The following is a 24,113-nucleotide window of genomic DNA, read 5'->3' as shown; positions in this document are numbered from 1 at the left end:
TATCTTATGCCTCTTGTATTCAGCACCTAATTAATATCTGCCCTTCCCTTATGGCTCAGCTGGTAAAGAATCTACCTGCAATATGGGAGACCTGGGTTAAGATCCCTGGGTTGAGAAGCTCCCCAGGAGAAGGGAAAGGCTCCCCCCTCCAGTATTCTGGCCTGGAGAATTCCATAAACTGCATGGTCCTTGGAGTTGCAAAGAGCCGGACACAACTGAGTGACTTTCATTCACTTTCACTTTGGGGGCTTCCCTGATAGTTCAGTTGGTAAAGAATCCACCTGCAATGCAGGAGACCCTGGATCGAATCCTGGGTTGGGAAGATCCACTGGAGAAGCAAAAATGCTACCCACCCCAGTATTCTGGCCTGGAGAACCCCCTGGACTCTATAGTCCATGGGGTCGCAAAGAGTCAGACAGGACTGAGCGACTTTCACTTTCATTTTTGCTTCCTTGGTGGCTCAGTGGGTAAAGAATCCACCTGCCATGCAGGAAACCCAGATTTGATCCCTGGGTCAGGAAGATCCCCTGGAGAAGGAAATGGCAACCCACTCCAGTATTCTTGCCTGGAGAACCCCATGGACAGAGGAGCCTGGCAGGATATAGTCCATGGGGTCACAAAGAGTCAGACACCGCTTAGGAACTAAACCACCATTACAATTAATGCTCAATAAATGTTTCCATGTAAAGTAACTAAATTGATAATTCACCCTGTCATATGAAAACTCCTTGATATCAGAGTTTTTCTGGGAGTTAGACTGATATTCTAAAACCTTTCCTGTATTCTGAGGATTAAGTCACTACTGAAATTCAGACCTGCCACCAAGTAAAAGAATCTTCTGTGATGGGAATTTCTTGGTGGTCCAGTGGTTAAGACTCCATGCTTTCACTGCCAAGGGCCCAGGTTCAATCCCTGGTCAAGGAACTAAGGTCCTATAAGCTGCATGGCAAGGCCAAAAACAAAAAAACAAAGTTATTTTTTTAAAAAATAAGGAATCTTTCATGCGTATGGGATCTCCCAGCATCAAGAACAAAGCTGGGAAAGGGAGAAAGAAAGAAAAGTCCTAGCTGCCTGCTTGTGACTGCCTCAAAGTGACTGTGTGGTGAATTCTACCACCCATGGGCCACCTCCAACTGGAAGGGCCTCAAATTCAACTTGTCAAGAAGAGAATGAGGGGGGCTTCCCTGGTGGCTCAGTGGTAAAGAATCCGCCTGCCAATGCAGGGGACAGGGGTTCAATCCCTGGTCCAGGAAAATTCCTCATGCCACAGGGCAACTGAGTCTGGGGCCACAGCCACTGAGCCTGAGCTCCAGAGCCTGGGAGACACAACTCCTGAGGTCTGTGTGCCTAGAGCCTGTGCTCCACAGCAAGAGGAACCCCTGCAGTGGGAAGGCCGCGCACCACAGCCGGAGAGCCGCCCCCACTGGCCACGGCTAGAGAAACCCCCAGGCAGCAACAAAGATCCAGCGCAGCCAAAACAGTAATAAATAATGAAATCAGGAAGTTAAAAAAAAATTCACACCAGAAGAGAATGAGGTTTTCTCTCCCTCAAAACTAGAAAGAAAGCAGACATCTGAGATAGGAGGAGATTAATTCTACAAAGAGTTCTAGAAGGAGATTGAGAAAAGGGCCCAAATGTGGCAGTTCTCCGGTGTTCAGCTCCTCCTCCACTGACACCCTACCTACCCAGCCATCCGTACTCTCTCTGCGTGCGATATGACCTCCCATAATCTGAATTTATACAAAGCAGCTGGTGACTGTCTCCCATGTGGGTTTCCCCCCTTCTCACTTCTGGTCCTCAAACAAGAGGCTGAAGAATCTCATATTGGGGTGGAGGAGGGTGTGAAGGGAAAATGAGTCAGGCCCAACTCACTTTTCCTCCTGGAACTACTCATTTTACCCAGTTGCACCTTTTACTTTCTCTTTGCTCACAGTCATTTCTCTGCCTAGAAGTCCTCCTCTCTCCATTTTGTCTGCAGAAACTGTAACATTCAAGGACCCACCTAACGCCGTTATTTCACAAAGTTTTCCTAAAAGCTCCAGCCAAAACAGTCACATGCGTCCTTGCAAGTTCATGGTATGGGGCAGCTTTCTGTCTGGTCACTATAAGCTCCATGGGGCAGGGGCCACAGGTGTCCTCTCTACCTCCAGCCCCTTATTCCCAAACAGTGCCTGGCACCACATAGACAGGATCAGTGGCTATTGGCTGAGTGAAGGAATGGACTGAAAAAATACATGCACTTTCACGCATATTATCCCACTGCTATTTTTACTCAACCCTGGGTCATAAGTATTACTCCCATATGTCAGATTAAAACAACAAACATTTATGAGAAGTATGACCTCCTCAAGTATCAGGGGTTATAAACACTGGATCTTAAAACCCAGGTCTCTTGTTTCCAAAATCAATGACCTCTCCCACTCCGAAGGCCATACTTCCAAAGTAAACTCTCTCTATTCATCTTTATTATAAGCGTGTAAGTTTTTCTTCCTGTAATATATAAGATGATTTTATATAAATCCTTAGATTTTAAAAAATATTTCATTTAAATATCTCATAATTTCTAGTTATGAAATTATCATCTATCTAGTATCCTATCACCTGCAGCATACATGAGGAAGTGGCATTAACACATGCATTGCATGTTACCTTCTGGGCATTTGTGAACTTGCTCATATTGTCTGCAAGCAGGCCAGATGCTCAAAGCCCATCCTCATGGCTGAACATGAGGACCTTTAAGAAGCAGGTGCTCAGTACAGACTCACGTATCCACCGAATGTTGCTATGGGTTGGAAGATCTTCCTGGGGGTAAACAAGAGTCTCAGTGGTGCTAGATCCCCCTTGAATTGTTAGGTCCCTTACAGACATGAAGAATAATTCAGCATCTGCCTAGTGAAAAGCCTTCACAAACCAAAGAATGGATCAAGTCATGTCTTATGCCATGGTTTGCCAAGGACTGGAGAGAGACGTCCTTTGGCTCTGCTGGCCATCTTTGCCTGTCTGACCTTTGCCCTTGGGATGCCCGCCATCGGGGAAAGGCACTGGCTTCAGCTTCACTCCCTTTCAGAAGGCATGTGGTCTCTGCACCAACACACGGTCGTACCCATCCCAACCAGCTTGCGCCACCCTGACCCACCGCTCCCACCTGTCCTGGGCTCCTGCCTCAGTCCATGCCCTGACCTCCCCACTAGACCTTTTCTGCTCCAAAGCCAGTGACTCCAGTCACTTTCATCTTGCCCACCTCTAACCTATTCTAGCTTTTTTGAACTATTCTGTGATTGTTCAACTATTCTGTGAACTATTCTGCTCAGATTAGAAGGCCTAGATATTTTATAAACATTTCTTCTCACATAAAGTTCTTTATAAGAATGTTTCATGCCTACAGGGAACAATACTGTATTTTACACTTAAAAATGAGTAAGAGTGTAGATCTCATGCTAAGTGTTCTTACCACAATAATAAAAACAGAACCTTTCATATATGAAAGCTGGGTTAAGTATTAGAAGTACAAAGATAAAGTCGACCAGAATACAGACGAGAAACCACAACATAGAGGAAGTAGAATCATATAGAATTGTAAGATTTTTCCCTCCTCGCTGGAAATATTGGGAGGAAGGGAAGCTCACGTGCTGGGAAGGTCAACACCAGTGGTCAGAATTACTGTGATGTTCACAGGTCCCCACAGAGACACTGAAGAAAAGAGAGCTATTGCCAATTTCATAAAGCATAAGTGTACACTTGGTGAACTTTCTCCAACTGAACCCACCCCGTGGCCCAGGACCTCTGAGAAACACAACATTACTGGTGCCCGAGAAACCCCTTCTCCCAGCTGTCACTTCACTCTTCCAAGGACAACTACTGTCCTGGCTTCTCGTAGTATCCACTAGTTTTGCCTGTTTTTGTCTTTTATGTCAATAGGATCATTCAGCATGTAGTCAAAAAAATAAAAAAGATTGCTATTGCCTCGTGGTGGTTCTATAATGTTCTTTGTCAGGGGGATGGATTGGGGCTGAGAAACCAAGTCAGTAAACGTGACTGATGGGGACGGGCATGAGATAACAAAACTGAGGAATTGCTGCCAGGAGCTCCAGAAGAGCAAGCATTCAAGTCAAGAAGAAAAGAACAGTATGTTGGTGAGAGATGCCAACAGCACGTGCGAGCCTTGCCCAGCCTGCCGAGGCCGAGGAAAGAAAGGAAATTTCAATTATGCCTGGGCACTGAACTCTGGGAATAAATGACTACAGCTAATTCTGTAGTTTCAACCTAAACCTAAGGATTACAAGTTGAACCTGCAGCCCCCACCAGGCAGGTGCCAATGTCTCACCTCCTGTGCTCAATGGATAACTGAGCTGCTACAGGAGAAACCAGCTGGAACCCAGTAATGAGTTCCAAAGAGTCAGACACAACTGAGCGACTGGACTGAACTGAACTGAATGAGTTTAGACTTCACCCACAACACCATCCGGAGCAGAATCTCTAACTAACATAAACACCTGTCATTTCCCTAGCTGGGCATGGTTTCTATAACAAGGTTCCCTGCTCATACTACAGTGATAATATGCACTAAATAACTGGCTGTACTTGAGAATGACAAGGCCACCCACACCCAGCAACCAACCCTCCAAGGCTCAAAAAGGAGGGTAGTCCCAGTGCATCTGTCCCAAGAGCACTTCACAGAATCCTGCTTCTTAGAAATGCAAATACTGAGTATTCAGTGCAAGTAATGCCAAACCAAGGAGCTTGGAGAAGGCAAGAAGGCAAAAGAGGCTAGAGGAGCAGTTATCAATGTGCCCAAACCCTCAAAAGGAAATAAGCCAAAAGAGTGAGTGACGAAGCAAGAACACACTCAAGTCATTCAAGAGTCATCTTGAAGATGGAACATTCTGGCCACACAATTTCTTTCCAAGCAACATACAGGCCAGGCTATAGTCTTCAGGTGGGTCCTTACTCCAGGAAAGGGAGCAGCCAAGCAAGGGGATGAAGACCTGGGCTCTGCTGACGAGGGGTGAGTCAGAGCTCTGCCCTTTTTGCTCCCCGTATGATAGTGATGACAGGACCTCCGGCACCCTTCACATGTGGTTCCCCAAATGACTCAGGGTCTCTTCCAGGGGCCGTATTCATTACCAACAGCTATTTTTAAAACAAAGTCACACATGCAGTGAGCGTGTAAGGAAACACATGAGCGTGAAAATCACCCAACTCGGGATCATGGTTACCATTTAGAAGGAAGGAGGGAAAGGCAATCAGGAGGGACCTCCACGGGGGCCTCAACTATGTCGGTAAGACTTTTCAAACTAAGTGATGGGTAAATACATTCACTGTATTTTAATGACTGTTTAAATAGCTCACACATGAGTGTGTGTATGCACATAAAATATAGCCTCACTGTCAGGGCAAGTTTACCAACAAACTAGTTTCTGAGAATACATTCTGGCATAATGATAGCAGCTATTGATTATGAAGTACTGACCCTTCCTATATGTCAAGCTGTGCGTGTCATCATTTTTAATTCTCACAGCATACCTCTCGGTAGGCATGGGTATTATTATGACCAACATTTTATGGATAGGAAACTAAGCAGCAAAGAAGGTTACAAAACTCGCCTAAGAGCACACGTGAATACGAGTCAGAGCAGAGTCAGAACGTGAACCTGGATCTGCAGCCTCCAAGTCACCACGTGGACTAGACTCACATCCACCTGAGACTAGGCCCAGAGCAGAGTCTAGAGGCAGACCAGATGACAGGACAGCAAGGGCACAGTTATGAGGAGCTGAAGGAGATATTCTGAGCAGGGGCAAAAAAAACAAAAACAACCAGAGACAGAGCTTTGAAGATACTCAGAAAAGCCAGCCTCAAGGAGCACACTGTAAGCAAAGATATGCAAGAAACAAATGCACTATGCTGAGCAGATTTGGATTCACAGGTTTGAGAATCCTGATCCTCTTAGCATCAAAATAAGTAGTTATTAACTCAGAAACTCAGAGAGTTTACCTTCCAAAATGCTTAATCTTTGGGCATATAAGTCAACTCAAAAATTAGTTTCCAAAACTTTCTTCTTGTTAGAGTACAAACCCCCACAATGCCTCTCCTCAAAGAAAGGGTTTGTTGCTAGCGGAAAAAAAGGTTATCTGGATAGAATACCAAATCCTATTTGCCCATTCTCTTTTTGCTGTTGTTTCGTTTTCTTTTGGCTTTGTTGGGTCGAAGGTGCAGCATGCCAGATCTTCCCCTAGGTATGAGGCTTTCTCTGCAGATGTGGTGCGAGGGCTCAGGAGTTGCAACACATGGGCTTAGCTGCCCCGTGGCATCTGGGATCTTAGTTCCCTGACCGGGGATCAAACCTGTACCCCCTGCATTGGAAGGCAGATTCTTAACCACTGGACCACCAGGGAAGTCCCTGCCTGTCCTCTTTCTGCAGGGAGAAGCCACCTTGCACCCGAGGCCAGGGGCGGTGACCCTGAGGAGCCATCCCGAGCCCAAGGCCAGGGCCGGAGGCCGGGAGGAGCATCCTGAGGAGCGGTGGCTGCGCAGGCACAGGAGGGCCTAGAGGAGCTATCACACATTGAAGGTCAGGAACTGCGGCGGTAAGGAGATATCCCTCGTCCAAGGTAAGGAGCAGCAGCTGTGCTTTGCTGGAGCAGCCGTGAAGAGATACCCCACGCCCAAGGTAAGAGAAACCCAAGTAAGATGATAGGTGTTGCAAGAGGGCATCAGAGGGCAGACACACTGAAACCATACTCACAGAAAACTAGTCATTCTAATCACACTAGGACCACAGCCTTGTCTAACTCAATGAAACCAAGCCATGCCTGCGGGGCAACCTAAGACAGGAGGGTCATGGTGGAGAGGTCTGACAGAGCTGGTCCACTGGAGAAGGGAGTGGCAAGCCACTTCAGTATTCTTGCCTTGAGAACCCCATGAACAGTATGAAAAGGCAAAATGATAGGATACCAAAAGAGGAACTCCCCAGGTCATTAGGTGCCCAATATGCTACTGGAGATCACTGGAGAAATAACTCCAGAAAGAATGAAGGGATGAAGCCAAAGCAAAAACAATACCCAGTTGTGCATGTGACTGGTGACAGAAGCAAGATCCGATGCTGTAAAGAGCAATATTGCATAGGAACCTGGAATGTCAGGTCCATGAATCAAGGCAAATTGGAAGTGGTCAAACAAGAGATGGCAAGGGTGAACGTCGACATTCTAGGAATCAGCGAACTAAAATGGACCGACTAAGGTCCGTCTAGTCAAGGCTATGGTTTTTCCAGTGGTCATGTATGGATGTGAGAGTTGGACTGTGAAGAAGGCTGAGTGCCGAAGAACTGATGCTCTTGAACTGTGGTGTTGGAGAAGACTCTTGAGAGTCCCTTGGACTGCAAGGAGGTTCAGCCAGTCCATTCTGAAGGAGATCAACCCTGGGATTTCTTTGGAAGGAATGATGCTAAAGCTGAAACTCCAGTATTTTGGCCACCTCATGAGAAGAGTTGACTCATTGGAAAAGACTCTGATGCTGGGAGGGATTGGGGGCAGGAGGAGAAGGGGACAACTGAGGATGAGATGGCTGGATGGCATCACAGACTCGATGGACGTGTGTCTGAGTGAACTCCGGAAGATGGTGATGGACAGGGAGGCCTGGCGTGCTGCGATTCATGGGGTCTCAAAGAGTCGGACACGACTGAGCGACTGAACTGAACTGAACTTAGGGGAAAACCTATAAACCGCAATAAAGCACAAAATCAAAATAAATCTTAAACATCACAAAATAAATCTTTAACAAATATCAAGGTGTTCCAGAAGCATTTTTAAATGGTAAAATGAAGTTAAAATCTTTGCAAAATGATCATTGTCATGTAACAGAACAGACATACTGAATTAAGAATTTAAGTCTACAAAAGCCCTTCTCCATCCAAAACCTGTGAGGGAAGAAGACCCTACACAGCAAAAGCAAAGTCCTACTACATATACAGCTCTGTAAGATTTAATGAAGTCATGTGGGAAAACGAGGGAAATTTACATGGAGCTGAGTGACCTGAAAACTCTGAAAAGCAAATTTGCAGGTAGAGACCAGGTGTAGATTACTGTTTGAATTTTGATGCCTCAGTGTGACTCGCTTTGCCCAAAAGAAGTGCTCTGCAAAAATCTACGTGCAAAAAGAATTGAAAATTAACTACTATTTAAACTATTCTATTGCAAACCCTCCAGGAGTCAAAAAATCCCTTTAGGAAGCAAATAATTGCCTCCCAAAAGTATCAGTTCAGGTTTCCATACAGCAACTTTGCTTAAAAGAAAAATATGCTTATGTTATGTAAGAAGTTATCTGTACACTAAGCTACCTGGGCACAATAATGGATTAGGCAGGGATCAGCAAAGATCAGAGTATTCTGAGGAATACTGGAGAGAGAGAGGGAAGGCAAAGGATAGTTAGTGTTTTAAATAACTGTGGTGCAACTTGCTACCCTTTATGATACCGCACAGAGCAGCCATCTCACCCATTCTGCAAGCATGCACCATGGAATTAGCCTCACACCGCATGGAGCATCTGTAATTGAACAAAGTCCCACAGTAGTAAATCCCAGTGTAGCTTCGGGTTCACACTGCATTAATTTCAAATAACTTCAGGGTTCTAATCCAAGGAGAGGATTTATAAAAACTATTTTTTTTTCTGGTGTATCTTAACAAACTTTGGAATATCTCATGCCTCCAAAGGGTAAAAAAATGAAGAAACCCTTAGGCTATTTGACATGTTTGCATCCCCCACTTTCAAGCCAGAAATCAGATGTCAACTGTCTGATCCCTCTTCCCTCACTGTGATGTTGTAGGAGAAAAATCCCATGGATGGCTTTGTTAGCATTTCATTAGCATTTAGATAGGTGAACGGACATTATTTCAACAACAGCTGGCGCTTAAACACAGCTGCACAACCTTCTGACCTAGGAGACGGGCCTGTAAAGTCCAACCAGTGAAGAGTTAAGCTTTCAGAAGACTCTAATGTACATTCCGCAGATTCCATTGTATCTTTACCTGTAAGGTAGGAACAACTCATCTGCCGTTGTTTTCACCACACCATCCCTTCAATCACTCCCAAACCCCTTGCCAAAGCTCTCTTTTATCCCCATAACCTCATATACCTGGATTTACCATGGTGAACCACGATTCAATAATGTACTCGAGAAACGTGATCTTCTTGAGGTCTTTTAAAGAAAAGCCATAAGTCACTGACTTTGCCCTTCTTGATCCTAAACTCCTAAACTCAAATTCATGGATGGTCTCAGGTTGCCATATTTTGTCTTCTTATGAGATTCTGACATTCAAAAGAAAGTGAGGATATATGTCATCATATATTTATGCAAACCCTTAGAATATGAAACACCAAGAATGAACCCTTATTGAAAACTATGGACTTAGGGTGATAATGATGTATCATCGTAGCTTCGTCAATTGTAGCTAATGTGCCCTCTCTGATAGGGAATGTTTATAGTGGATGGGCTGGAGGAACAGGGGTTATATGGGAAATCTCTGTGATTTCCTCTCAATTTTTCTGTATACCTGAAAACACTATTAAAAAAAAAAAAAGAAGAAGTATTTTTTAATGAACAACAAAAGAAAAGGAAAGCTGAGTTACTATCTTTTAGTGATACTACTAAAATGTTTATGTATAATGATAAAACATCTGGGATTTGCTTCAAAACAGTAAGGGAGAGAATATAGATGAAAGAAAAATGGCCACGAGTTGATAATTGTTGAACCTGGGTGATGATTATATAGGGGTTAATTATATGTTTATGCTTTTTATTTTTCCAAAGTATGAGCTAATTTAAAATAGAGGCAGTAAGAGCCCCCATTAGAACCCTGAATTTTAGCCAGAAATATTCAACTTCCTCTCCACCTACCAACCAAATGCATTATCTGGGCAGGTGAACAAGATGGACTAACACCAGCACAATTCCAACTCCTTCTTATCCTGTGAGCACAGGAAGTCTGAAAGGGGAAAAATCGAGAGGGCTAATTATAAGAAGGAGCAGAGAGAGAATGACATGAGGCAGAGTAATGAACATGCTTATCATCCTGGAATCACTAGGACTGGCAGCCCAAGAAGTACGTCTCCATATTAAGAAGGTGTCCTGCCACTATCTTCATCAATAACAGCATTTATCCAGTTTATTTGGTCTGAAAAATCACGTGAGAAAACTGTTAATCCCAGACATTCCCAGGCCTCTCCTTTCAGATTGTGATTCAGTAGATCTGGGTTAAAGTCCTGAAATCTGAATGCAGAACAAGTCCTGGGAGGTTATGTCTGGTCAAGTTTGAGATATTCTAAGTTAGAAGATCCACCTCCTACTCCCTTTCCCCATGTTTAAAAACAAATACCAAACTGTCAAAAGCAATTTTCCTGGGGAAAATGGAGGTTAACTTTCTGCTGGTGTTCACTCCTATTTTCTGATTTTCAAGCGTAGAAAAAAGACACCTCTCTTGCTCAATCTCTTGTTTCTAAGACAGAACTTCAAAGGTAACATTTCAGACTCATTCTGACACTCATGACCAAGTTATCCAAGAAGAGAATATGCAGGGAATTTCAAAGGAAAATCTTGTGCCACAAAACGAAAGATTTACCCATCTGAAGACAGAGTTCCAAAGAATAGCAAGGAGAGATAAGAATGCCTTCCTCAGTGATCAGTGCAAAGAAAGAGAGGAAAACAATAGAATGGGAAAAACTAGAGATCTCTTCATGAAAATCAGAGATACCAAGGGAAGATTTCATGCAAAGATGGGCACAATATAGAACAGAAATGGTAAGGACCTAACAGAAGCAGAAGATATTGAGAAGAGGTGGCAAGAATACACAGAAGAACTACACAAAAAAAGATCTTCATGACCCAGATAACCACGATGGTGTAATCATTCACCTAGAGCCAGACATCCTGGAGTCCAAAGTCAAGTGGGCCTTAGGAAACATCACTACAAACAAAGCTAGTGGAGGTGATGGAATTTCAGTTGAGCTGTTTCAAATCCTAAAAGATGATGCTGTGAAAATGCTGCACTCAATATGCCAGCTAATTTGGAAAACTCAGCAGTGGCCACAGGACTGGAAAAGGTCAGTTTTCATTCCAATCCCAAAGAAAGGCAATGCCAAAGAATGCTTAAACTACCGCACAATTGTACTCATCTCACACACTAGCAAAGTAATGCTCAAAATTCTCCAAGCCAGGCTTCAACAGTACATGAACTATGAAGTTCCAGATGTTCAAGCTGGATTTAGAAAAGGCAGAGGAACCAGAGATCAAAATGGCAACATCCACTGGATCATCAAAAAAGCAAGAGAGTTCCAGAAAAATATCTACTTCTCCTTTATTGACTACACAAAAGCCCTTGACTGTGTGGATCACAGTAAACTGTGGAAAATTCTGAAAGAGATGGGAATACCAGACCACCTTACCTGCCTCCTGAGAAATCTGTATGCAGGTCAAGAAGCAACAGTTAGAACCAGACATGGAACAACAGACTGGTTCCAAATTGGGAAAGGAGTATGTCAAGGCTGTATCTTGTCACCCTGCTTATTTAACTTATACGCAGAGTACATCATATGAAATGCCAGGCTGGATAAAGCACAAGCTAGAATTAAGGCTGCCAGGAGAAAAATCAATAACCGCAGATATGCAGATGACACCACCCTTATGGCAGAAAGTGAAGAGGAACTAAAGAGCCTCTTGATGAAGGTGAAAGTGGAGAGTGAAAAAGCTGACTTAAAACTCAACATTCAAAAAACTAAGATCATGGCATTTGGTCCCATCACTTCATGGCAAATAGATGGGGAAACAATAGAAATAATGACAGACCTTATTTTCTTGGGCTCAAAATCACTGCAGATGTTGACTGCAGCCATGAAATTAAAAGGAAGAAAAGCTATGACCAACCTAGACAGCATATTAAAAAGCAGAGACAATTCTTTACTGACAAAGGTCCATCTAGTCAAAGCTATGGTTTTTCCAGTACTCATGTATGGATATGAGAGTTGGACTATAAAGAAAGCTGAGTGCTGAAGTACTGATGCTTTTGAACTGTGGTGTTGGAGAAGATTCTTGAGAGTTCCTTGGACAATCAAGGAGATCAAACCAATCAATCCTAAAGGAAATCAGTCCTGAATATTCATTGGAAGGACTGATGCTGAAGCTGAAATTCCAATACTTTGGCCACCTGATGCAAAGAACTGACTCACTGGAAAAGACCCTGATGCTGGGAAAGATCGAAGGCAGAAGAAGTGGACGACAGAGGATGAGATGGTTGGATGGCATCACCAACTCAATGGACATGAATGGAAGTTCCAAAGGATGGAAGTTCTCATCTTCCATCTTCAAAGGAAGCCCCAGGTTTCTCTGCAAAGAGCTCTAGTAAAATAAATACCTCCTCAAAAAGTCATATTACTCTATAGCCAAGTTACAATAGCCAGCGTATGGAAGAGCAACATAAGCGGCCATCCACAGATGAATAAAGATATGGTGTCTATACACAATGGAATATTGCTCAGCCATTAAAAAAAGAATGAAATAATGCCATTTGCAGCAATGTAGATGGACTTAAAGATTATCATATTAAGTGAATTAAGTCAGACAGAAGACAAATACCATATGATATCATTTATATGTGGAATCTTAAAAAATAACACAAATGAATCTATACACAAAACAGAAAGAGACCACAGACATAGAAAGCAAACTTATGGTTCAGTTCAATTCAGTTCAGTTCAGTTCAGTCGCTCAGTCGTGTCCAACTCTTTGTGACCCCATGAACTGCAGCCCGCCAGGCCTCCCTGTCCATCACCATCTCCCAGAGTTCACCCAAACCCATGTCCCTTGAGTCGGTGATGCCATCCAACCATCTCATCCTCTGTCATCCCCTTCTCCTCCTGCCCTCAATCTTTCCCAGCATCAGGGTCTTTTCCAATGAGTCAGCTCTTCTCATGAGGTGGCCAAAGTATTGGAGTTTCAGCTTCAACATCAGTCCTACCAATGAACACCCAAGACTGATCTCCTTTAGGATGGACTGGTTGGATCTCCTTGCAGTCCAAGGGACTCTCAAGAGTCTTCTCCAACACCACAGTTAAAAAGCATCAATTCTTCAGCACTCAGCTTTCTTTATAGTCCAACTCTCACATCCATACATGACCACTGGAAAAACCATAACCTTGACTAGATAGACTTTTGTTGACAAAGTAACGTCTCTACTTTTTAGTATGCTGTCTAGGTTGGTCACAACTTTCCTTTCAGGGAATAAGCATCTTTTAATTTCATGGCTGCAATCACCATCTGCAGTGATTTTGGAGCCCAGAAAAATAAAGTCAGCTACTGTTTCCCTAACTATTTGCCATGAAGTGATGGGATCAGATGGGTGAAGGGATAAACTAGGAGTTTGGGATTAACATATACATAAAATAAATAAACAACAGGACCTACTGTATAGCACAGAGAACTATATATCAATATCTTGTAATCTTTATATAACATACAATGGAAAAATCTGAAAAAGAATATATACATATATGTGCATATAACTGAATCACCTTGCTATATACCTGAAACTAACTCAACACTGTAAATCAACTGTACTTCAATAAAATATATACATATAACAAAGAAATTTAAGTTGTGCTCAAATGGCTTACTAAAACTTAACACCATTCTATTTCATACTGTAAGGAGTCACTGCAAATTATCAAAGCCTCCTCAAATAGTAAATCCTCAGGTAATTATCAAATCTGTTAACATTTAAGGAAAAAATGTTTCTAGATCTTACCGATGTGTTTATTTAACCTATAGATTCATTACAATATGTTCCCTCTGCTACTGTGATAGTCCTTAAGAGTATGTGAACATGATTTAAAAGGTACCAATGATAAAAGATATAAAATTATTTCTTTTAACCTTTCAGAAAACAAAAGTTTCACTCTGGGCACCTTTCCTTTCACAGGAAAAAAATATCTGAAAAGCAGGCTGTGCCCAGCACCCCAGTGATCTACGTGGTTTGCATTTTCCGCACCTGGTATTATCTGCTCCCACAGCTTTAATGGCCACCCATTCACTATGAACCCCAAACACGTAACTCTAACACCGATATTTCTCTTGAATTTGAAAACTATAGATGCAATTGGCCCTGGACACCTCTACTTCATCTCTGTACTTCTGGCCCCTACACAGTAGCTGGCATCCCATATGTGCCTAATGCAGGTCTGGAGAATGAATGAGTGGATAGGAATTCCCTTCTGGAGGCTGAATGAAACCTTGCTGAACTGACTTGAATGAAATGACCATTACTTTTTCATTGACCACAACCCGATTTGAGCAAGGTTCACACTTAAACAACATTTCACAATCAGTGATCCCATAATATGCGCAGAGTTAAAAGTTGGTGACAATTCGGGATGAGAACACTCAACTTCACTCTCCTAATCAAAAGTCGTTCATCCCAGTCATTGGGGCTGGAAGGAGCCATCGTCAGAATCTAAGCCATGGGGGAAGTAGTCCAGAAAGTGAGCTGCTTTGAGGGAAGAGTTAGTCAGATGAAGGAAACCTCAAGAAACGACGTGCACAAAGCGTGAGGATATGTAATGGCCCAAGAAATGAATCTATCTACAAAACAGAAACAGACTCACAGACATGGAGATGAGACCTGTGGCTGCCAGGAGAGAAAGGGTGTGCAAGAGGGATGGATTGGGAGTTTGGGGTTAGTAGATGCAGACTATCGTATACAGGATGGATAAACAACTAGGTCCTACTGGATAGTACCGGGAACTATATCCAATATCCTGGATAAACCATAATGGCAAAGAGTATGAAAAAGAACGTATACATACGTATAACCAAACCACTGCGCTCTACGGTAGAAATGATCACAACACTGCAAACCAACTATATTTCAATAACAGTTTTTAAATGTTCCAGTCCGCCAGGAGAAATACTGCCTGGAATGGTGCTGCAGCTTCAGGGTCGGGAGAGGCGGGATCAGAGAGGGTCCTCCGTCAGCTAAGAAACACAGCTGCACAGTAAAAAGACCTGAGGAACCAAGCAGGAGGTGAGGTGATCTGCTTTATTTCAGAAAGATCTGCCTATGTGAAAATGGGGGGTTGTTTTGTTCCCGAGAGGAGAAGGGCAGAAAGAGGAGGAGGAGGGCAGAGAGGAGGATGGAGCAGCATGGCGGGGACCACAGCCTGAGTCCCAGACCCGGCAGAGGAACCAGGGAGCGCCAGCTGTGCATTTCAAGTCGTTCATGTGACTTTCTGCCAAACCGTTACTAAAATCCTCTAATACGCACCAACGCTTTACCTGAAGAGATTTGAGTTCGGGGTGTGGGGGTTTGGGTGGTATCTGTATGTGCATCTGTCTGTCTGTGTGTGTTTGCACGCGCGTATGCACTAACCAAGGAAAAGAACCGAGTACCCAGTGATAATGAAGGCAATGCACAGCGGGGACCGCACATGTCCCCTCAACCTCCTGGGCAGTCCACTAGTTGAGACGCCACGCTTCCAATGTGAGGGGGTGCAGATTCCACCCCTGGGTAGGGTAACTGCAACTAAGATCCCACGTGCTGTGCAGTGCAGCCACAAAATTAAAATTAAAAATCATATATATGAAATGGCTGTCAGAGTAGATAATGATCACTACTATTGAGTAAATAAATAAATTCAATAGACAGAACAGACTCCACCAAAGCAAGAGACGAGAGACAGGGGAGGCCATGAACTGGAAGTCTCAGAAGAGCACTGGGCTCTGCTCAGTCCATGAGATGAGAAATCAAGCTCATGTTCTCTAGAAGCTAAGGGGCTAGGAGACACAGCTAAAATCCAGTGAAATCTGATTGATACCCTATATACACATGTTTTACCAAAAAATCTGAATATTAGGGTATGTCAAGATTTTATATTATTTTACAGAGTTTCATGAGAAGAAATTAAGAGTGGTAAGACTCATGGACACTGATGATAGGATATAAGAACGGTCACTTTGATAAGACTGCCTCTCTCTGGTCCAGCAGCAACACCACCACCTTTTTCATTGTGGTGGTTTAATCACTAAATTGTATCTGACTCTTTTGCAACCCCATAGACTGCAGATGGCCAGGCTCCTCTGTCCACAGGATTTCCCAGGCACCACCACTCTACCCTCACTTCCAGACCTTGTAAATTTGCCCAGGAGAGGCTGAAATTACACTAATTAAGCGCAGTCTACTTGGAATTGCTCAAACGACTGCCTAGCTTTTACTGCCACCTCCTGGCCCTTTCTAGTACGTCCACCTGAACTAGTGATGCAGATAATCCCCCCCACACACACAAATCTATTGCCACATTCAGCAATCTCCAGCTAGAAAGAACATCAGATTAAACCAAGATCACACTGCAAATATAAAGCCGTGATACCGAGTGGATGCCCTTGGACAAGGCAGCTGTACCCTGAGAAGGTCACCCCAGCCAGGCCGCTCCACACCACCCCCATCTGTCAGCTCCCTGAGGGCGGATCTGGGCCCAGGGGCAGATGCATATCCACCGAGCTCACAGAGACAGACTCTAATACTTGAACGCCAATGTACCAAGGTAGGGTGAGAACTATCACCTGCCCACTCCAGTGCTCTTGCCTGGAGAATTCCATGGACAGAGGAGGCTGGCGGGCTGCAGTCCATGGGGTCGCAGAGAGTTGGACACAACTGAAGCGACTTAGCGTGCGTAGCATGCATGCAAGGTAACTTTGCCCTCATCATTCTCCCTAAGAGAGCTACTTTTCTCTCTGGTCAGCCACACAGGAAATCTATCAGGCACTAAGAATTGCTTAGTGAGAAGAAACCCGGGCACTTTTAATGCATCCGGCTCTGAGAGATGGCATCGTCTGCCCACAGCTGGAATATTCTGCTGCTGGATGAACAACGCGAATCTCTGGAACAGCAGAGCATCCCCCCCAGTCAACTGCTAAATGAGTATTATCAAGACTCTGGATACTTCCCAGGAGAGTTCTGGCCAAACCACCTCCCTTTCTGTTGGCAGAAGGTTTTCACAGGGATGATAAATCATCCAGTGAAGCTCCCATCAGTCCAGTGCTGACGGAGACCCATGTCTCTGCTCCACGGTGCACCGACACCATGCCCTGCAGTTTGTAACAGGCTCCACTGTCCTTTTTCCCAGGCTTCTAGAGGCATCATGGTAGTTCCGTGTCCTTCCAATAAATAAGTGATGATAATTCCCATTTGTTGAATGATTAGAGACGTTTACACAGAGTTTGTACATCCCTTACCACAACTCCTCCTCTCAAGCACCTTTTGGGGTTCTTTGGGTAAATACTATGATTCTCGCTTTACAGATAAAGACACTGAGATTCAGAGATGGTAAGTGGTTTTTCCAAGATCACAGAATTAAATGACTACAGATGGCACTAGCAGTAAAGGACCCACCTGCCAACGCAGGAGATATAAGAGACGTGGGTTTGATCCCTGAGTTGGGAAGATCCCCTGGAGGAGGAAATGGCACCCCACTCCAGTATTCTTGGCTGGAAAATCCCACGGACAGAGGAGCCTAGTGGGCTAGAGTCCATGGGGTCGCAAAGAGTCAGACATGACTGAAGGGATTTGGCGCACATGCAGGATTATGACTAAAACTCATCTCTCTGAACCCCAAGTCAGTCTACAAAGGAAGCCAACTCTTAGCAGTAAACATAAAGGAATTTTGCCTGACCAACAGCCCTATTCCTATAATAACAACTAGTCATGGAATGTCAACTATCAGCAACTTATAGCTCTAGGCACTGGAAACACCAGGATGACAATCTTTTTTTTCATGCTACAGTGTGGATGAATCTTTTGATCTAAGATTTCTACTTCACGTTTTAAAAAATTTTTATTGGAGTATAGTTGATTTACAATGCTGCGTTGGTTTCAGGTGTACAGCAAAGTGATTCCATTATTCATATACAAATATGCATTCTTTCTCAGATTCTTTTCTCATATAGGTTAAGGATGACGAATTTAAATAAGGTTTCTATTCCATGGAACATATATTCAGTGGTGAGAGACAAACAAGGGAAAATTCAGACAGCAATAAGCCCCGAGCAGAGAATAAAATCAGGTGATGTAAAACGCTGACTGGCTATTTCCATTTGGGTCACCAAGGAAAGCTTCTCTGGGAAAGGATCTTTAAGCTGAGGTACAAATGACAAGAAGATACACAATGATGAAGGGGAAGAACGTTCCAACCGGAAGAGCCAGTGAAGAGCCCAGCATGGTCCCCTGAGATCAGACAACACTGGCAATGTCTAAAAAAGAACAAGCTCAGCCTGGTGGGGAAGAGAGGGCAAACACAGGGTAGTAAGAGGCTACTCGGGAGGTGGGGAGGAGCCAAGTCACATGGTCTTTGTTAAAGAGGATCAGTCTGATTTTATTTAAGCACAGCGGAAATCTATCACTCCACTGTGGAAAGGTGTCACTTTTCACAGAAGCTGCAGGGTTCTAGAACAGGTTTTACACCCCAGAATTTCAAAGTCTCAATTCACTCGCTATTCCTAGGGCCCGACAATTCAAGTTTCTGATGAACTTACAATGCTTTCCATAAACAGGTAAGAGGTATGTGAAAAGCTTGGAACACAGGTTATCTGGAAAGAAGGAGGAAAGTTGGTTGTGATAAAAGAAATTTTCATATAGTGAGGTCTGGGAAAGTCATTCTGGCTTGTACAGGTATTAACTTGAATTTTATGCTAACTAAAACAGCCTGTTTGTAGCCTATCAAACATACATTGCCCATCTGCTTTAATTACTAAAGAAAAGGACACGCTGACTAGTAGTAAAGAATGTCATGTTAAAAATAAAGACTGATGCATCCCTGTCCTGTGATGCCAATGCTGGCCCTCCCTCAAAGATCAGACTACGTTCCCAGGTGCCAAAGCCATACTGACTCACTGTGTACATGATCTTTCATTTATTTTTCAACCTTGAATACATGTATCCCTGACTTATTTGATGTTCTTTATTTTGACAAGATGTCAAACTGTGTTGAAAACCACACTTCTCTGGGGCAGCTGTTTCAAGTAATCTGAAAGACTGTCTTCTGGGTTATAGTCCTCAGCTTGGCTCAAATAAAACTCTTTGCTCTTCCTATTATAGACTGTTTATGGATTATTTTTGGTGGGAATCCTATCTATGAAAACCCATATAGATAAGTGATGGGTTCATGACCTCCACGGTCAGGTAAGTGGAGCTCCAGGATACCCAGCAAGCTTCCCATGAGGTGAGCGCTGTCTTTTAGAAGAGCCCACTTCAGAAACGCGGGGAGAAACTGCCTGACTCACCTCCCCTCCCCTGACAACGCATCTTCCTGAGGCCCACGGCCATCCTGCTTTGCCACAGTTCACTGCTCGGATGGCAGCCTGACAGCTATTTCTTCCAGAACTCTAAGATAAAACCTGTAACAGCTGTCCTATGGCAAAGAGATGTTCAACCCCCCACCACGAGGAAGGCAGAGGAGGAGAGTCAAGAAAAGAGGATGAGGGGGAGAGGAAGAGAGAAGGGGGGAGGCGTGAGGAGGGAAGGGGGGAAGGCAGAGAGGATACACACCTTCTACATACAAATGGCACAAAAAAATCACTGCCCCCCACACTCACGCTTAAACACTGCTGACCCAGGGGAAGAAAAACGGCCCTCTCTTTCCAAAGACCAGTTTGGCCACAGGAGCCAAAACCTTTGACCTAGGATGCCTCCCTCAGGACCATCAAGAGGGATGAGCTCAGAAAGGCTTATGCAAATATGCTCGCAGAAGCTTTATTTGCAAGAGGGCAGAATTTTCCACAAAGATCCAAAACAGAGGATTGGTCAACTCAATTACAGTAAAATCATAGGAAGGAGTGCGATCATCCTCTGAGGACGTAGAATTTAAAAGACTATTTCATCACATGCGGAAAAATTCAGTTAAAAAGTAGGTTGGAAGGAAAGCAGGGCAACACGCAAATCTCTGCAAACAATCTGGATGAGAAACAAAAGAGAAATGGGGAAAGTGGAAGGCAACTGGCAGATTTAACTCTCTGCACTGCTAACAGACTCACTGGTGAGCATGCAGCTGTTAGAAACGCATTTCCGTAAGATACTGGCCTCAGGAGGGTGCAGAGAAAGATCAACCAGAGAAGCAAGCAAGGCTTCTTTTGGCAGAGACCTTTGGACCTGCAGTTCTGTGAAAACTGCCATGGAGTTGCCTGCCTGGGAAGGCCCAGCAGTCATGAGATTTCCTAGTAACCAACCCCTACCTCCCGAAGCCTCCCGGAGCAGCTCTTAAGAGTCTCAGGCCATTCAACAAGCTGCTGTTGTCTAAAATCAGCATTGCACTCACAAAACGTGACCACAGGCCCCCTCCTAGTCCTCATTCCTTACTATCCATCCACATCACAAAGACAGAGAAAACACCGGTTCACAGTCTCACCCCTTTCACAGGACACCTGCATCAGCCCTGGCTGGCAACACTCACGCACTGGTGAGCACAGCAGCAAGAACAGAGGCCTGGAAATCAACAGACTTGGCTCTGACCCACGCTTGGCCACCAACCCCCGGTGACCCCGAAAAGGCCACTGAGTTTCTCGGAGCCTCCTAATCTGTAGAATTCGTGTTAGACAATCTGTAGGTCAAACTTGGCTCTAAAGTTTCAGAGGTCAAAATCTTCCAAATATTTCACCAACAAAGAAATCCCTGGACCGTGAGGGGATGATGGCCCAATGTACCAGGCGCCCAGGGGGGTCTTTGCAAACCATTCCATTTGAGAGTAATTCTCACTGTGCAAAACTGGACTCTGCAGGACCAGCTTGGGTGCCTCCTCTATGGGCCTCTTGAGGAAGCCATTCTTGACAACCCTTCTCCTTTAAACATGCATTGGTCTGAGTGTGTGGAAGTACCACTTCCATCTGCTCTCTATTCAACTCTGAGTTCTCATACAGGGAAACCGATCATTCCAGTTTGTCCAGGGCTGGGGAGTTTTCCAGGAGGAGATTCTCAGTGCCAAACCCAGGACCGTCCCGGACAAACCAGGTCAGCTGGTCATTCTCTCAGCATACTCTCTTTTTAGTTTGCCTCCCCTGCCAGACACCCTCTGCACTCGGCATCAGAACAAAATATAACACTTTTTTGACTTGCACACACACTGCTGCTCAAACCAAAAGCATCTGCAGATCACCAACAATGGATTCCTTGAGTTGCCTCCAAGACACTTCTGTCCTTAGTTATAGTGCTTTCCTTCATCCTGTCCCATTAGGCGCTCTTAGTTTGGCAAGATTTTTTACAACCCATAAAACACACACACAGAGGAATTTTTGCCAAGTATTCAACAAAAGCCATTATGAGTAAGAAAAATCTCATTTTAGCATTGAACCATCACCCTCCATTAATTTCCCTGCATCATTAATGCCTTGAAGAAGACATCAACTAAAAAGCAAAACATATGGCTGACAACAGAAAAGTCAACAAAAGAATCCATTTGTTCGCTGCTGATCCTTTTAACAAATATGTACGGAGCACTTATTCTATGACAGGCAAACAACGATGAAAGAGAGACCCAGTCACATGGAGGTCACGATCCATATCCGCTCATCATTAACAGATATTAGCGAAAGGATTTAAAAACCTGTTTCCCAGACAGGCTCTATTCTGGTTACCTATAATAAAAGTTAAAACATTATTTCACCCTTAAGAGCACAGAAAAATATGAGTATTAGAGGATATTCACCTGCTTGTCCCTTCTAAAACATTGCAAATTCACAAACAATAGACATTGTGTCTTCCTCCTGACCCTTCAGAGCAACTAACAAAATTTAAGAAACTGACCTGAAATTTTCAAAAAGATTCAAAGACCAAAGGATAAGAATGTCTGAAGCCAGAAGCCAGAAAGGAAGCCGTCTTATTACCTGTGATTAATTAACTGTACCCACCCACCCCTTAGAATCAGCCAAAATTCAGAAGCAATGGAGTAACTGAGAGCTCACACCCAATCTCAAATGCCGAGAAACCTTAGAACTAGGAACAAAAGAAAACTAAGTACCCCTGCACTGAGTTTTCAGAAATTCTGTACATATTCAAGGCGACACAGGCAACGGCTAGTTTAGCTTCAGACCTGTCTTTAAAAACCAGCACGTATGTCCATGCAGTACACCACCCCCAGAGAAGCTGATAGTGGCTGCTTGTAATTGTCAGCGGCTCCCAGGAGAGTTGGGGAGATGTGTTTAGTTGCAAGGGTGTCCGGGTAGAGAGTCTCAGTATATGTGAATTAAAAGGTTGATGGTAGATGCCCAAGGCAGAATTTCAGCCTTCCCCCCGACTCCACCCTGTCTCTCTCACCCTCTACAGCCAATTGTTTAGCAATGCCAGTCAATTCTACCCCATGAATCTCCCAAATTTGCTTTTATATTCATTATCACAGACCGTGAAACTTTCCATCACCTCTTGTCTGCCTGCCTTCACTTCAATCCTGCTTTCCATCCAAATGCACACACGGACATATCACAAGAGCTTCTAGCCAGGCTGAACTTCCTTCTCTGTCTCTCAAATATGCCCTTTCGTCTTCAGACTTCTGGATGTGCTGGTCCCTCTGCCTAGAGCATCCTTCTCCCAATCCTTCTTCCCTCCTCTATTATCTGTTTAATTCTAATCATCCTACAGGTTTCCTCATAGGCATCACTTTCTCTGAGAAACCTTTCCAGACTCCCCTAGACTGAGCTATGTACTTCTCTATGCTTCCACAGCACCTTGGACTCCCACTAGCACAGGACCTATCACTCTGAATTGTTTTTTTTTCCCCTTAATTTTTTAAAACAATTGTTTAAACCATGCATTATGCCAGGACAGAGGCTGAACTTGCCTTGTTCACCCTGACATCCTTGTTACCTAACCAAAGAAGGTGAGAATCACTTAGCTCATTTGTGAATAATGACAGCACAGTTCCTTTGACACAAGGCTCCACCTCCTGGCCATACTCTCCGACCCAAGGTGGGTTGTGACCTGCTTTTAGTCTATCTCCTCCGCTGGACCTATCCAGAACGCCGACACACTGATAGCACCACCTTGAGAGGAGGCGCGTTAAATAAGTGAGCTGACACTGGCTTCTGTGTACTGACTCCTAAACATCGTTTCTTTCTTCACATTGGCTGAGGCCCATTAATTCAAATCCCCACTAGTGCCAACTCAACCTTTTATACATCCAGTTATTTTAAACATAGCCCAAACAAGCAGACACTTTTGCCACCTAGAGCGTGCCTGCTTTGCACACCCTGTGAAACTGTGCTGAGACCTACTAGCCGCAGACAGACACACCTCAGGGTGACAAAGACCCCACGCCATGGCAGCCCTTTGGTGCTCGGACTCAAAGCCTCGGGGGCATGGTGTTAAGCCATATCACCTAGACGGCCCCTCCTCCCTGACTCCACTCTCCCCAGGCTCTCTTGCCCTCTTCCCTTTCCGAATGGGGACACCTCCCGCAATACAGCCTCTGGACCTTCACAATACAGTCCCTCACACCGTGACGGATTTCCCCTGAGCTCAGCCTGCCAGAGCATCCCCCAGATAAAACTGCTACACTACTGCCACCTCCGTGCCCAAGTCTTTTTCCTTGATCAGCTACGGAACCCCTTGAGCGCCTTACAGGTAGAAATCTGAGGGATTCTGTGTATTTATAATTTCTATGTAGTCCCAGTTTGATAACTTCTAATAAGCTATTAAGGCAATGGCACCCCACTCCAGTACTCTTGCCTGGAAAATCCCATGGATGGAGGAGCCTGGTAGGCTACGGTCCATGGGGTCACTAAGAGTCAGACACGACTGAGCGACTTCACTTTCACTTTTCACTTTCATGCATTGGAGAAGGAAATGGCAACCCACTCCAGTGTTCTTGCCTGGAGAACCCCAGGGACAGGGGAGCCTGGTGGGCTGCCATCTACGGGGTCGCACAGAGTCAGACACGACTGGAGCAACTTGGCAGCAGCAGCAGCTATAAGCCTTGTAACTGTAGCTTTAAACTCAGCATCTCATTTAGTCAGTATTGTTCCTAAAACCTCATCTTCACCTGCAGAACTCCTTCCTAGCAATTCAGGACAGCCTCCTAGTTCTCATGACCCTGGTCA

The 24,113-nt window shown here is 44.4% G+C and overlaps 1 protein-coding gene and 1 long non-coding RNA gene across 3 annotated transcripts in view; both read right to left on the bottom strand.

Annotated features, from left to right (window-relative positions):
- Positions 1–24,113, bottom strand: part of HHAT (hedgehog acyltransferase) — a 362,562-nt gene that overhangs the window by 232,884 nt on the left and 105,565 nt on the right. The gene's annotated exons all lie outside the window — the stretch shown is intronic.
- On the bottom strand, positions 127–10,684 carry LOC120880031. Its single transcript, XR_005724940.1, has 3 exons — positions 10,596–10,684; positions 4,734–4,740; positions 127–139 (listed from the first exon to the last, which is right to left on the bottom strand). It is a non-coding gene; the product is annotated as an uncharacterized LOC120880031 (long non-coding RNA).

The sequence above is a fragment of the Oryx dammah genome, unplaced genomic scaffold (genome assembly GCF_014754425.2).
Source record: "Oryx dammah isolate SB20612 unplaced genomic scaffold, SCBI_Odam_1.1 HiC_scaffold_21, whole genome shotgun sequence".
In the NCBI taxonomy this organism is placed as follows: Eukaryota; Metazoa; Chordata; class Mammalia; order Artiodactyla; family Bovidae; genus Oryx; species Oryx dammah.
This window is presented reverse-complemented; position numbering and strand designations above follow the sequence as displayed.